We start from the raw sequence: 13,949 nt of genomic DNA on the forward strand, positions 1-13,949 counted from the left end.
TGCTGTGGGTTGACCCACAATGCTATTAGGGAGGGAATTTCAGGATTTTGACCCAGGGACAGTGAAGGAACAGTGATCTATTTCCTAGTCAGGATGGTGAGTGGCTTGGAAGGGAAGTTAAGGGTGGTGGTGTTCCCATGTATCTGCTGTCCCTGTCTTTCTAGGTGGAAGTGTTTGTGCATTTGGAAGGTGCTGTCTGAGGATCCTTGGTGAATTTCTGCAGTGCATCTTGTAGATAGTACACACTGTTGCTACTGAGCGTCGGTGGTGGAGGGAGCAGATGCTTGTGGATGTAATGCCAATCAAACGGGCTGCTTTGTCCTGGATGGTGTCAAGCTTCTTGAGTGTTGTTGGAGCTGCACTCATTCAGGCAAGTGGGGAGTATTCCATCACACTCCTGACTTGTGCCTTGTAGATGGTGGACAGGCTTTGAGGAGTCTGGAGGTGAGTTACTCCCCGCAGTATTCCTAGCTTCTGACCTGTTCTTGTATCCACTGTGTTTATGTGGTGAGTTTTAACCAATGCTCGCTTGAAAGTTTCCACCTTTGCTTGCTAAATTCACACATCACTACCCCAAGTGGCTGCGAAAAAATAATATGACATCCACTGGCATTCTCCTAACAATGTTGGCCTAGAAATTTGCATGTTGCATCCGTTTTTTTGGGCATCCTCAACTTCCAATATGGTGGGCATGTGCACTTGCATTTAGAAGTGCAGTGCCAATTATATTGCTTTGGACTTCTCCATTGGTATCAGAAATGCTGCCAGTATAGAGTTAACAGAATTGCACCGATTCTCTAAGTATAGCTAATGAGCATGTCAGAAGGGGACTATGTCATTGTGGCTTCAGATCACATGGAACTGTAGCCTGGATATATTGAGTTCAAACCAGGAGCCCTCTCTTCCCACTCTCAGCAGATCGTTATAACTAACAAAGCCTGCTGCTGAGTACCCATAGAGTATAGATGTCATAATACTATAACTGCAGGAAGTTGCAGATTTTGGCAGCAACACAGGGCAGAAGCCATTTATGTTGGTTATCTGATTTCTAGCCTGAAATCCATCATGCTGTTTGAACTTCCAGCAGCTACGTCATTCATTAGTTTATTCACATATTTACATATACTCTGTATTGTGAAGACCATTGACTTTTCAGCCCTAACTTTATATTTCAAATGCATCCCGGAGGGAGGGGATTGAAAAGGAATTAAAAAGACAGCCGTTGCCTGGATCAGATGAGACATGCGATCACAAGGCAATTATGAGCATGAGGAATTTCTACTCTCATTGATTTTGGTTTTCTTTCTTATAGAACCTGGACTTGTTTATCATTGGTTCAAGCCATGGGAGATCATGAGGATATTTCTAACCATGAACACAACCTGACGCTCTCAGAAAGGGTAATGGAATGTAAATGTAAATATTATGACCATGGAGGAGGAGAGGACTAGCACAGGATGGAGCATTCAAAGACAACCCTTCATTAAATTTACAGGTAACACAGCTGTCAGTGTGGAAATGGGTGGAGAAGCCACAAATGAGAGCAATTAGTCAGGTGAGAGACTTTCTCACTCCTTTCCCACCCTGATCATTTTTGATTTCAAATCTCAAGCAGAAGGGATACATCCTCACAGCTGGATGTTCCCTCTAGCAACATGAAGATTAGCATTACATGAATTATTTTGAACGCTATTGCAATTGAACAGATTGCGCACTCGAAGCCATGAGACAGAGAGAGGGTGAGACCTCACCTCATCCGCTTACCTCAGTGCTAAGAAACATGTCTTTCCAGCCTCAGATTTGCCTGCTGCCAACCAGCACTATATAAATGGCCAAGGGCAAGTTGACATCCTGGGCATTTTGCAAGCAGCCCACCCTCACCTCTGGGTACATTGCTGGTGTGCCATTCCTGATAAAATTGGGGCCAACCTTTCAATCCAGTGTGCAGCCTCAAACTTGGTAACACATCAGGCCTTTTGCCTCAGTAATATTTGGAACCTGATTAAATAAGGCAGCACTAAACAGTAAGGACAATACCAAGCCACTGCAATAGGACATAGAGAGACTAGCCCAATGGGCAGTCAACTGATAGATGGAATTTAATACTCAGATCAATGCTGGTAGAAAGGATAAGGAAGCAAAGTATACTTAATGGCACAATTCTAAAGAATGTGCAAGGACAGAACTACCTGGAGTTTTTTTTTATTATGGGCAGGCAGACAGGAAGCCTGCCCCTTGCCGGAATTCCTGGATTCCACTTAGAAACATAGAAACATGGAAAATAGGTGCAGGAGTAGGCCATTTAGCCCTTCGATCCTGCACCACCACTCAATACAATCATGACTGTTCATGCAATCTCAGTATCCCATTCCTGCCCCCTCGCCATATCCCTGATCCCTTTGGCTAAAAGGGCCATGTCCAGCTCCCTCTTGAATATGCCTGAATGAACTGGGCCCACCAGCTTCCTGTGGGAGAGAACTTCTACAGGTTCACAAATCTCCGAGTGAAGAAATGTTTCCTCCTCCCAGTCCTGAATGGCTTACCCCCTTTTCTTAGACTGTGAGCCCTTGTTCTGGACTTGCTCAACATTGGGAACATTCTTCCCGCAGCTAGCCTGAACAGGCCCATCAGGATTTTATATGTTTCAATGAGAACCCCACTCACTCTTCTAAATTCTGGCAAATGCAAGCCCAATCAATCCAGTCTTTCCTCATATGTCTGTCCAGCCATCCCAGGAATCAAAATATGGTGAACCTTCACTGGACTCCCTCAATAGCAGCATACTTGACCTAATCCTTACCAATCTGCCAGCTGCAGTTGCATCTGTCCATGACAGTATTGGTGAGAGTGACCATCGCACAGTCCTTGTGGAGATGAAGTCCCGCCATCTTGTTGTGTGGCACGATCACCGTGCTAAATGGGACAGACTTCGCATAGATCTAGCAACTCAAGACTGGGCATCCATGAGGCGCTGTGGGCCATCAACAGCAGCAGAATTGTACTCCAGCACAATCTGTGACCTCATGGCCTGGCATATTCCCCACTCAACCACTACCAACAAGACTGGGGATCAACCCTGGTTCAATGGAGAGTACAGAAGGACATGCCAGGATCTAGGACATTCACACCAAGGACCCTTTGTCCCTCAGTACTCCCTCGGGAAATACCATGCATTATGTATATCCTTCCCTCATTAGACCTCCCAAAATACATCACCTCACACGTAATAGATTTACATTCTATCTACCATTGCTCTGCCCGATTTACCAGCTGATCAATCTCAGACTACAGCCTGAAACAATCCTCCTCACTATCAACAACAACACCAATTTTTATGTCACCTGCATACTTACTAATTATACTCTCTACATTCACATCCAAGTCATTCATGTACACAACAAATTGCAAGGGCCCCAGCACCGATCCCTGTGGCAGGCACACTGGTGGTCACAGGCTTCCAGTCACAAAAGCAACCCTCCACCATCACCCTTTGCAGTCTACAGCAAATTGTGGGAGAGGATAACTTTCAGCTTTTTTTGGTTACTTCACTGCAGAGAGATGAAAAAAAGATGCTGACTCTTCCAGACTGGAGTCTATCTGCCAAGGTATTTTTCACACGCAAGTTGTCCATCTACCCAGGGGAAAATCAGACAGTTGTTGTCACTTCTAGCTCACACAATCAGTCCTAATTGAAAACCTAATCAGCAGTGTGACTCCGAGCAAAACCTTTTTGAAAATACACACACGCAGAGTGCCATTTTTTCAAACATCTTCCCCTACAGCTAGAACAAAGCAACAGTGTAAATAAATAGAATCTCTGCAGTGTGGAAACAGGCCCTTTGGCCCAACAAATCCACACTGACCCTTGGCTGTCCCACTCAGACTCATTCCCCTATAACCCACCTAATCTACACATCCCTGAACTCTACAGGCAATTTAGCATGGCCAATCCAGTTAGCCTGCACATCTTTGGACTGCAGGAGGAAACTGGAGCACCCAGAGGAAACCCATGCTGACATGGGGAGAATGTGCAAACTCCACACAGACAGTCACCCGAGGGTGGAATCAAACCCTGGTACCTGGGGCTGTGAGGCAGCAGTGCTAACCACTGAGCCAGCGTGCCACCCACAAATTTCACAACGAGTTTCAGTAATTTTTGTTAAAAGTGACACTTCACCTTACAAAGGAGCAGCTGTTCAAATGCGTGTGATTTCAAACAAACCTGTTGGACTATAACCTGGTGTCGTGTGACTTCTGACTTTGCCCACCCCAGTCCAACACCTGTGCCTCCGCATCACGGCTACCAGTCCTTGGTTTAAGGCAGTCCTTTTCCCATTTGGTCTGCAATTTGAAATAATTAAAAGTAAAACCATGTGCAAATAAGATTGCGCAACAAGGAAAGCAATTCACTGATTTTCTTTGTCATGTTGAGCATTCATCATTCCATTTACCACAAATTCTGACTGGGGCAATCCAGACTGAAATGCACAACTATACCGAGAGCAGAATCTGCCCAGTTTGATAAATACTTCCAACAGTTGGTGGCTATGAGGACTGGGGCTAATCCCTGATTGCAACTGTACAAATTTTATGCCTTAAATCACTTTGTCCCCCACCATCCTTCAGCATGGACAAGTTGGACCAAAGGGTCTGTTTCCGTGCTCTATGTCTCTATAACCAACACCATATCCCGACCAGTGGATTTGAGCCAAGCTGGTAAGGGCTGTACCCGAAACCTTCCAAATCGGGGTTGGCACTTGTCTACTGGTTTCAGGTGCATGCAGCCAAAGCAGTTAAAAGAATGAATGAGTGGGATCAGCTTTCGTCTCTGGGTAGTTTCGAACGTTCAACTGAAGAAGGGTCCTGACCCGAAACGTCCAGCTTTCCTGCTCCTCTGATGCTGCCTAGCCTGCTGTGTTCCTCCAGCTCCACACTGTGTCCTAAAAGAATGAATAATATTTACTTTGAACTTCTTGGCAGCACTTTTCATATTTTGAAGCACTAGCGCTTAGTGCACCAGTTGCTGAACTTGCCTGGCAACTCAAAATGCCAACTGGTAGGAAGGGGTTCTCACCGGTGTAGTTTAAAGGGATTATGCAATATTTATGAGACAGTCTGGTTTGTTATTTCAGACAGACAGCTAGCTTTGATCTTGTTTTCATTCATTGGAAAAATGTATTTTCTTTCTCCTCCCTCTACGCTTTACTCATAAGAGTCAGATTGGGATCAGAACCCAAACAGTTGAGGCTTTATGTCATTGCCCACTGGCACATTCTCAAGTCAGACACTGCTAGGGCTGCTCTCATTGAATTCATTTTAAGATTTCAGTTTGCAAGAAGAAGGACATAAAAGTCTTGCTAGACTGTGTCTGGAATATTGTGTTCAATTCTGGCCTCCATGCCTAAGGGGGTGAATTGAGCTTGGAGGAGGTGCAAAGTAGATTCATCAGAATGGTACCAGTGCTTAAAGGGTTAATTTCTGAGTATAGCTTGCAAGCAATAGACTTTGTTTCCCTTGTGTGTACGAGATGAAAGGCTGATCTAATTGAGATGATTATGATGATTAAAGGTTTTGGTAGGTAAATAGAGAGCAATTATTTCCTCTGGTGGAGGAGCCCAGAACAAAGGGGACGTAATATAAAATATGAGCTGGGCTTTTCTGTGGTAATGTTAGAATGTGCACTCACATGCAAAAAGTAGTGAGAATCTGCAAATCTCTTCCCAAAGAGTTGATAGGGTAATTGAAAATTTTAAACCTGAGTTTGATGGAGTTTTGATAGAAAATCATATAAAGAGACCTGAAACCAAGAGGCAGGGTTGTGAGGTGCTGTGGTTGAAGGGGATACAGGTCAAGCAATATCTAACTGAATGGTGGAACAGGCTTGACAGGTCGAGCAACCTACTGGATCTATGTTCCTATGATCCAACTCAATGTTATCAAGTGATCCCCTTCTGGGAGATGTCAGCCTATCCGTTAATTGAAAATATATTCAAGACAGGGAGGCCCTCCACGTTTGAATAGCCTATTGACGTTCACTATCCTGGTTCACACATAGAGAACAATCACAGGGGGAAATGTAATGAATGGCTGTCAAAGCCATGGCACGAGTCAGAGGGGGAGAAAACCCAGCAAGAGTGTTGACTCAAGACTGACTGAGTTAAACGGATGTCTAGAGTACTGTGAAAGTGGACAGATCTTGGAATTCTCACGGCAGCAAGGCAGGGCTGCTGCTGATTACATTGTGCTACCATTTCCTGTCCCAGTCACAGCCATGAGCCCTGTGTCTTTTAGATCAGATACCCATGAAATACAGGCATTTGCAGCAGTCAGGGCACAAAAGCACCTCCTGAACAAATTATTCCCAGGGGAAACAAAAATTTCAAAAGGACTTTTATTCCCGTAAAAACATAATGCAGTAAGCTTTGTTTAATAATCTGAGCTTTGCCAGCTTGGCTCAGTTGGTAACAGAAATTGCTGGAAAAGCTCAGGGGTCTGGCAGCATCTGTGGAGAGAAATCAAAGTTATTGTTTCGGGTCCGGCGACCCTTCTTCTGGACCCAAAACGTTAACTCTGATTTCTCTCCACAGATGCTGCCAGACCTGCTGAGCTTTTCCAACAATTTCTGTTTTGTTTTCTGATTTACAGCATCTGCAGTTCTTTTGGTTTTTATTTGGCTCAGTTGATAACACTCTCTCACCTCCAAATCAGAAGGCAGTGGGTTCACTCTGGTGCAGTGCTGAGTGTAACTTGCAAGGCTGCAGGTTACATCCACCAGGTCTGTCACCAAGAGGGAAAAAGAAGCTCATGGATTCCAGGGGCAGTAAATTCCCAGGGACACTGGAGATGAATGAAGGGTGGAAGTACGCAGTGACAGATGTGAGGGTCAAAGGTGTTCTTTTTGAGGAGGAAAACTGATGCAAATCATTTTGGAGAGGAATGTACCTGGGGAAAAGGAACCAATTAGAATATAAACTATGACTGGGCTAGAACAGACAGTTTGTTTGCTGGATCAAGGAGTTATGAACAGGATGAACTCAGATAGAACACTAATGCAGCTGGATAAAAGCTAAAGAAGACTGTAGACCTGGTGGAGGAGAAGGAAGAGATTAGCTGGTAGCTAGGTATTGGGGCCATTGTGTATGGCAAAGATAGTTCGAATCTTCCTGACAATTAAGTCAATGACCTCCTCTAACTTGTTGCTGGAAATGAGGGCAGAAGGAGCAGGGATGAAGGGTTTAATGAAACAGTGATGGCAGGGGAAACGAACCTAACATTAACTTTGTTCTCCACTCTCCAATTTAATCAAATGCAGAATAGGAATAGAATCCTGTCAGATCAGGTTTTCTCGATGACATTTACCCAGTTAGCCATCAGATAAATTGCTGTAATTTTTTAAAAACTCTTTTGGTTGTTTCCCTCGGGGTTTCAGAAGCTGACTTGCCTTACTCTTAGCGAAACTGTTAGGAATCATGCAGAAATGGCTTGGCATTGGTCTTACCCTGCTTATCTTTCCTTTACTGTTGATGGGAGTCATTTTCAAACACACCACAGGGGTCTGTTCACATTAGCTGCTCGTTGTGAAACACACTTGATATTTACCCAATTCATATCAAGCACCAACCGATAGCTGCTCAAGCAGTGAAGATTAACGTTATCCTGAGCTAGTTACCGCCTCTGTACCTGCTAAGGAATTGAAACACGAAATGTGTTTTGTGGCACATTAAGTAAAATGCACTGCTGCACCACGTGTCCTTAACTTGTGTTACTTCTAATATGTAGATGTTCAGAATGGAAATTGCAGAAATACAGGCAAACCATAATCGGGAAAAGGGTAGGACAAAGATTAGAAAAATGCATAACAATGATGAAATAGCTGTTGAGACTGGAAAAGGTTATGACTTGTAGATCACAGTACCCATGAAAACCTATCATTTGGGGAAAAAAGACATCTGCTAATAGTCCTACAGATGTAAACATGTCTGTAAAGAGTGTATATGACTTTACAAACAAAAAACAAATTTCATAGAATCCCAACAATGTGGGAGCAACCGTTTGGCCCATCAAATCCAACCCTCTGAAGAGCATTCCACACAGACTCACCCCATCCCTATAAGCCTACATTTCCCATGGCTAGTCCATCTACACATCCCTGGACACCGTGGGCAATTTAGCATGGCCAATCCACCTAACCTACACATCTTTTGGACTATGGGAGGAAACTGGAGCATCCAGAGGAAACCCACGCAGACATGTGCAACCTCCATACAGTCACACGAGGCTGGAGTCAAACCCGGCTCCCTGATGCTGTGAGGCAGCGCTGCTGACTACTGAGCCACCATGCCATCAATTTATCTCCTGTGTGTACACAAAATGGCAACAAACAACGTTAAAAATGTATGTCTTTGTCTTCCAATAATACTTGTTAGAGTGGGTACAAATATCTCTTGTCTGTGTCACCATTGCATTATGTAATTTAGGCTGACTGACTCTTTGTTTGTCACCCATTCCTGAGGTTGTGAGTAAAATATATGGCTATTCACTTGCAAAAGAGATTTTGAAAGTTTTATTGGTTTTATGGATGCATTTCTCAGTTCCTATGTTCTTTTTAAACTCCCTTTAGGGTTTTTGCTTCACACTTGGAGCCTTAGGCTGGGTTTGAACTCAGGCTGAACCTGAGCATTCACAGCTTCAGTCTTCTTTCAACCCCAGACTGAACTTTCATTCCATGACTTGTTTGTCATGAAGAACAATTCTGCAGCTGACCCTTCCTCAATTCCTCCAGTGCTCTAGTCCTTCTTCAAGCTGATATCACCTTTGGGTCCGGCTACTGGAATCATGTCATACAATCATAAAATTGTCGATCACAGAAGATTCCTATTTGAAATTCTTGCACCCCAGTATTTTCTTCAGAACCCTGTAAATTACAAACCGAAAGAACTGTAGACGCTTGTAAATCAGAGACAAACATAGAAATTTTTGGAAAAGCTCAGCAGGTCTGGCAACATCTGTGGAGAGAAACCAGAGTTAACGTTTCGGCTCCGTTCTGAGGAAGGGTCACTCAACCCGAATCGTTAACTCTGATTTCTCTCCACAGATGCTGCCAGACCTGCTGAGCTTTTCCAGTAATTGTTCAACTATGTTTTGAAAATTCCCATGGAGTTTGATTCCACTTTCTGAGTACAAGATCTTAATAACATTCAGTATGAAGACTTTTAACTTGAGGTCCCGTCTTGTTCTTTAGCCAATTAGTTAAAATCCGAGACCTTGGCTGCGAGTAACTCGCTGAAGGAAACAATTCCCCAAGACAGAAAAACTTCTCATAATGTAGGACATTTCCATTAGATGTCACCTTAACACTCTCTGTCCTGAAGAAAACTTCTCTAATCTTTCCACACGATTAAGCCATCCTTGTTGTGAAGAATTGATTGCCTCTGCAATATCGCCATTGCTTTGATGTCCTTCCTCTTGTGGTGCCAGAATTGGACACAGAAATCCAGTTGAGGGCTAACCAATGGTTAGTAAGTTATAGGATGATTTTCTTGATGAGTTTCTTGTTTCTGCTTTCATTGCTTCTACCCCATCGCTTCAATTTTATCCAGTTCAATATCCATTCTCAATGTACGGTACCTCTGACTGCAGCCTCCTGTTTACTCCCTACCCTCAATTAGAAAGCCTAAGTTTCCTTGGAACAATAAAATTTTCTGTATATTCATCTTTATTATCTTCTTTGAATCCTTCTCAAAACACATTCCTTTGACTTAACTAGCTTTTGAGTTCCACTCAAAATTCTTATTGCTTGGCTTAGTATTCATTTCAGGTACATCACCTTTTTGAGATATGAAATTGCAGCATCCCCTGCTTTTGCAGATGGATGTACAAAATGTTGTGAAAACATTTGGAAGGTGAGCATGGGAGTTATTTCTAGTATGCTGGCCAATATTTATCTTCCAATCAACATTATTAAATCAGATTATGTGGGCATTGCTGTTTGGGATTTAATTAGAATTCAATAAGGATTTGATTGACTTTAAAACTCTTTGGAACTTTCTGTGGTCATGCAAGACACTAGAATCCTTGTTTGTCTTTCTGCATCTGTGTGAAACATCTTAAGTTATTTTTAAAAGCACTCTATGAATGCAGGTTATTTTCTAGAAGATATTTTGCATCATTTTTGAATTTGAACCCAGAGACATGTAACTAGTGTGAAAATCAACAAAACCGCCTAACAGATATCAGAATTTTGGGTGCTGGTGAGTTTTGTGGGCAAGTATAAGATGCTCAGAATTCCGCAGTCTTTTTGGTCCTCGACAAATCCCTCGGCCTCAATGTATCACTACTCATAAAACTGGTCATAGTCCAAATTTGCAAAAATGGGTGTCCTGCAATTGTGCTTAATTCACAGTCTCTATAAATTGCAATCATTTACTGGATGTACAGGCACTTTTCATCACCTATAGTCGGCCCAAATCAGCTGACCCAGGAAGGATTGAATGTATTATCCTCCCTTGCGACTGCAGAGAGCCATTTTCCACTCAGCTGCATGATAAAATCAAACTGTAGCACTTGTATAGTTTAAGGTATTTGCAAAAATTTGTAGCTCGGGTTGTGGGTGAGGTTGTTGACTTGCTCGCCGAGCTGGCTTGTTTTCGTTCAAACATTTCGTCATCATGCTAGGTAACATCATCAGTGGAGCCTCCGATGAAGCGATGTTGTTCTACTCTGCTTAGGATTTATGCTGCCTGATCTGCTATGGTGAGTTGTGTCATTTACAGTTCTATTTTGTATGGGTTTGTATATGGAGCCCAATTCTATACGTTTGTTGATTGAAGTATGGGTGGAGAACCATGCCTCTAGGAATTCCTGTGCATCTCTACGTTTGGCTTGGGCTACTATGGTTACGTTGTCCCTAGCCATCAGAATACATGAACATCGGCTAGCAGCAAAGCGATACCACAAACTTTCACTAATATCAGCACACTTGGACAATGAAGGCCATCAGTTTAACTGGGACAAGGTAACCATTGTAGCCCAAGCCAAACATTGACACACACAGGAATTCTTAGAGGAAACCCATAATGCAATCAACAAACATATAGAATTAGACCCCATATCCAAACCCATACAGAACAGAAGCATAAATGACACAACTCACCATAACAGATCAGTCAGTATAAATTCCAAGCAGAGTAGAACAACATCGCTTCATCGGAGGCCTCACCAATGATGTCACCGAGCGTGGTGACTAAGCGTCTGAACGAAAACAAGCCAGCTCAGCGAGCAAGTCAACAACATCACTTGTCTCGTTTTATCCTTGCTTTAAACAATAACGGAGGAAAAGGAAAGGTAGCAGATTCAGGAGATCCCAAGAATGAACCACCATGAGTGGAGACAGCACCCCACTGGGCGATACACCCAGTCCAATGAGTATACAGATCTTTACTGCCTCCTAAGGAATATCTGAGGACTTGAGCGTGTGTTGGCTCTGCTTCACAGAGGACTGTATGCAAGATGATTTAAAGTTAGGTCCCAAAGTTGCATGTTTGGAGAAATGCATTTTGTCATGACCCAAGTGGGAATTGAGCCTTATCATTCCACAAGCCACAACAAATGTGTGTGAATTTCATTTAAACCACAGGAATTAATTTAGCTGACCGACTAACTGCAGAAGTAATACATACCAGGTTTTGTCATAAACACAAAAAGTAACCCTTTTATCATAAATACTTATACTTTAGCAAAATGTCAAAGAATCATAGAATTGAATTCCTACAGTTCAGAAAGAGACCATTTGGCCCATCAAGTTTATACCAATCCTCTGAAGAGCATCCCACCCAGACCCAGCCCCAGCCCCCTACCCTATCACCATAACCCACATTAACTATGGCCATCCACGTAGCCTACACATCCCTGAACAATTTAACACAGCCAATTCACCTAAACTGCACGTCTTTGGACTGTTGGAGGAAGCTGGAACACCCAGTAGAAACCCAAACAGACATAAAGAGATGTGAGGGTGGTGGAGGCAGTTATGATGGGGGCGTTTAAGAGACTTTTAGATAATCACATGAATATGCAAGGAATGGAGGGATATGGACCAAAGGCAGGCAGAAGGGATTAGTTCGACACAAAATAACAGGCTGAAGGGCCCATTCCTTTACACAGAACATAGAACAGTACAGCACAGTACAGGCCCTTCGGCCCACAATGTTGTGCCGACTTATTATCCTGCATACCCTACGTTATACTATCCTCCATGTGCCTATCCAAGAGTCGCTTAAAAGTCTCTAAAGCATCTGGCTCCACTACCACTGCCAGCAGGGCATTCCACACACCCACCACTCTACTGTTCTATGTACTATCTTCCACACAGTCACTCGCCCAAAGCAGGAATTGAACCTAGGGCCCTGGTGCTGTGAGGCAGCCGTGTTAGCCACTGAACCATCCCCAGAAGACGATGGATTGTTAATAGCTAAATTATTACTCATAAACTTAAACTATTTCTGTTTTTTCCTAATGCACACTCATTTATGGATAACATAAAGGACAGATAGTTTGACTCAAATATTATGGGCGGGAATAAATATCTTGTGGGAAACACAGTTTTGTATCACAAATCCAAACCACAAAAGTTGTTTTTACAATTCTTGTCAATTATGGCATGATGTTGTCTGCAAAGTGACAGTCTCTTCATATTTTATTTACAGATTTACACGCTACCAGGAAAGGCCTCATTAGCCAACAGCCACAGTTTTAGTCTGTGTCTACTTCTAGGTATCTTTTAAATTAATGTGAGCTGAGATGTGAATACATGCCTCTGAAGCGAGTGAGACTCGAACCCAGTCTTTCTGGTTCAGAGGTAAGAACACTATCACTGCAACACAAGAGCCCTGCAATGGCCAGTCTTTAACTTACTTGTTGATTGGTCTGATCTGGGGTCTTTCCTTCTCTTTTATGTTAGAATTCTTTCTTTTTATGTCTTTGAATGTAATCTTTTCCTGTTCTTTTGACAGTGCGTGGGAGAGAACACTCAACAGAGAAAGGAGACATAAAGATGTCATTGCAGTCAGTTCCTGGTGGTTTTTGTTTGCATTTCACTAACAGGGTCTGTGTTAAGCTGCAAACAGACCAATCAGAAGACTGTTACCATGCTGAACTCCTATGAACACAGTAACAGATGGTGCCATCTGGATTTGCTGTCCTAAAAATGTAAAACTGTCTCATATGTATCATTCTGAGCTTATTTTTTTCTAAGTTGCAGTTTCCTATTTTTATACCTATTTTTTAAAGCAGTGTCTGTTTTTCTTATTTTCAGTCCGCAGTCCAAAATAAAAGACGTAGTCTTTACAATTTATCATGATACTATGCACTTGTGTTTGCCATAGTCATATGACATCTTCTGTAATAGATAACACAGTGTGGACCTGGAGGAGCACAGCAGGCCAAGCAGCATCAGAGGAGCAGGAAAGTTGACGTTTTGGGTCGGAACCCTTCTTCAGAAAAATTTTGTACACTATTATCTCCGACTCCAGCATCTGTAGTTCTTACTATCACGGACATCTTCAGTAAATTGCTTTTACTTTAGAACAGGTAGCCATTAAATACAACATGAAAAATAGTTTCAGAAGTATGCAGTTGAAATTGTGTGGATGTTCACAGCTATAAGAGAACTTCAGTAAGACAGAATTAAAAATATAGTCTGCAACTTTGAATTACTGGTTGAGTCAGAATGGCTGTGAATCTCCCTGTCTCTGCTTCTGTGTAATGGAAAGGACATATGAGATGAATTGGATTTCATTCCAGTCTCAATGACAAATTTATGAAATAGCTACAGAATTAAACAAGAAACCAGAACAGCTGAGAGTAGCTGCTGTATGCTGGGAAAACATGCCACAAGCTGTATTGAACCCAAGATTTCACTAAGAAGCATAAAAGCCATACTGGAGAAATGC

The 13,949-nt window shown here is 42.7% G+C and overlaps 1 long non-coding RNA gene across 1 annotated transcript; it reads left to right on the forward strand.

Annotated features, from left to right (window-relative positions):
* Window positions 1–1,317: 1,317 nt before the first annotated feature.
* LOC125486300 lies at window positions 1,318–13,357 on the forward strand. Its single transcript, XR_007264982.1, has 3 exons — window positions 1,318–1,495; window positions 12,705–12,856; window positions 13,011–13,357. It is a non-coding gene; the product is annotated as an uncharacterized LOC125486300 (long non-coding RNA).
* Window positions 13,358–13,949: the final 592 nt, after the last annotated feature.

This window comes from Rhincodon typus, chromosome 27, assembly GCF_021869965.1.
Source record: "Rhincodon typus isolate 14 chromosome 27, sRhiTyp1.1, whole genome shotgun sequence".
In the NCBI taxonomy this organism is placed as follows: domain Eukaryota; kingdom Metazoa; phylum Chordata; class Chondrichthyes; order Orectolobiformes; family Rhincodontidae; genus Rhincodon; species Rhincodon typus.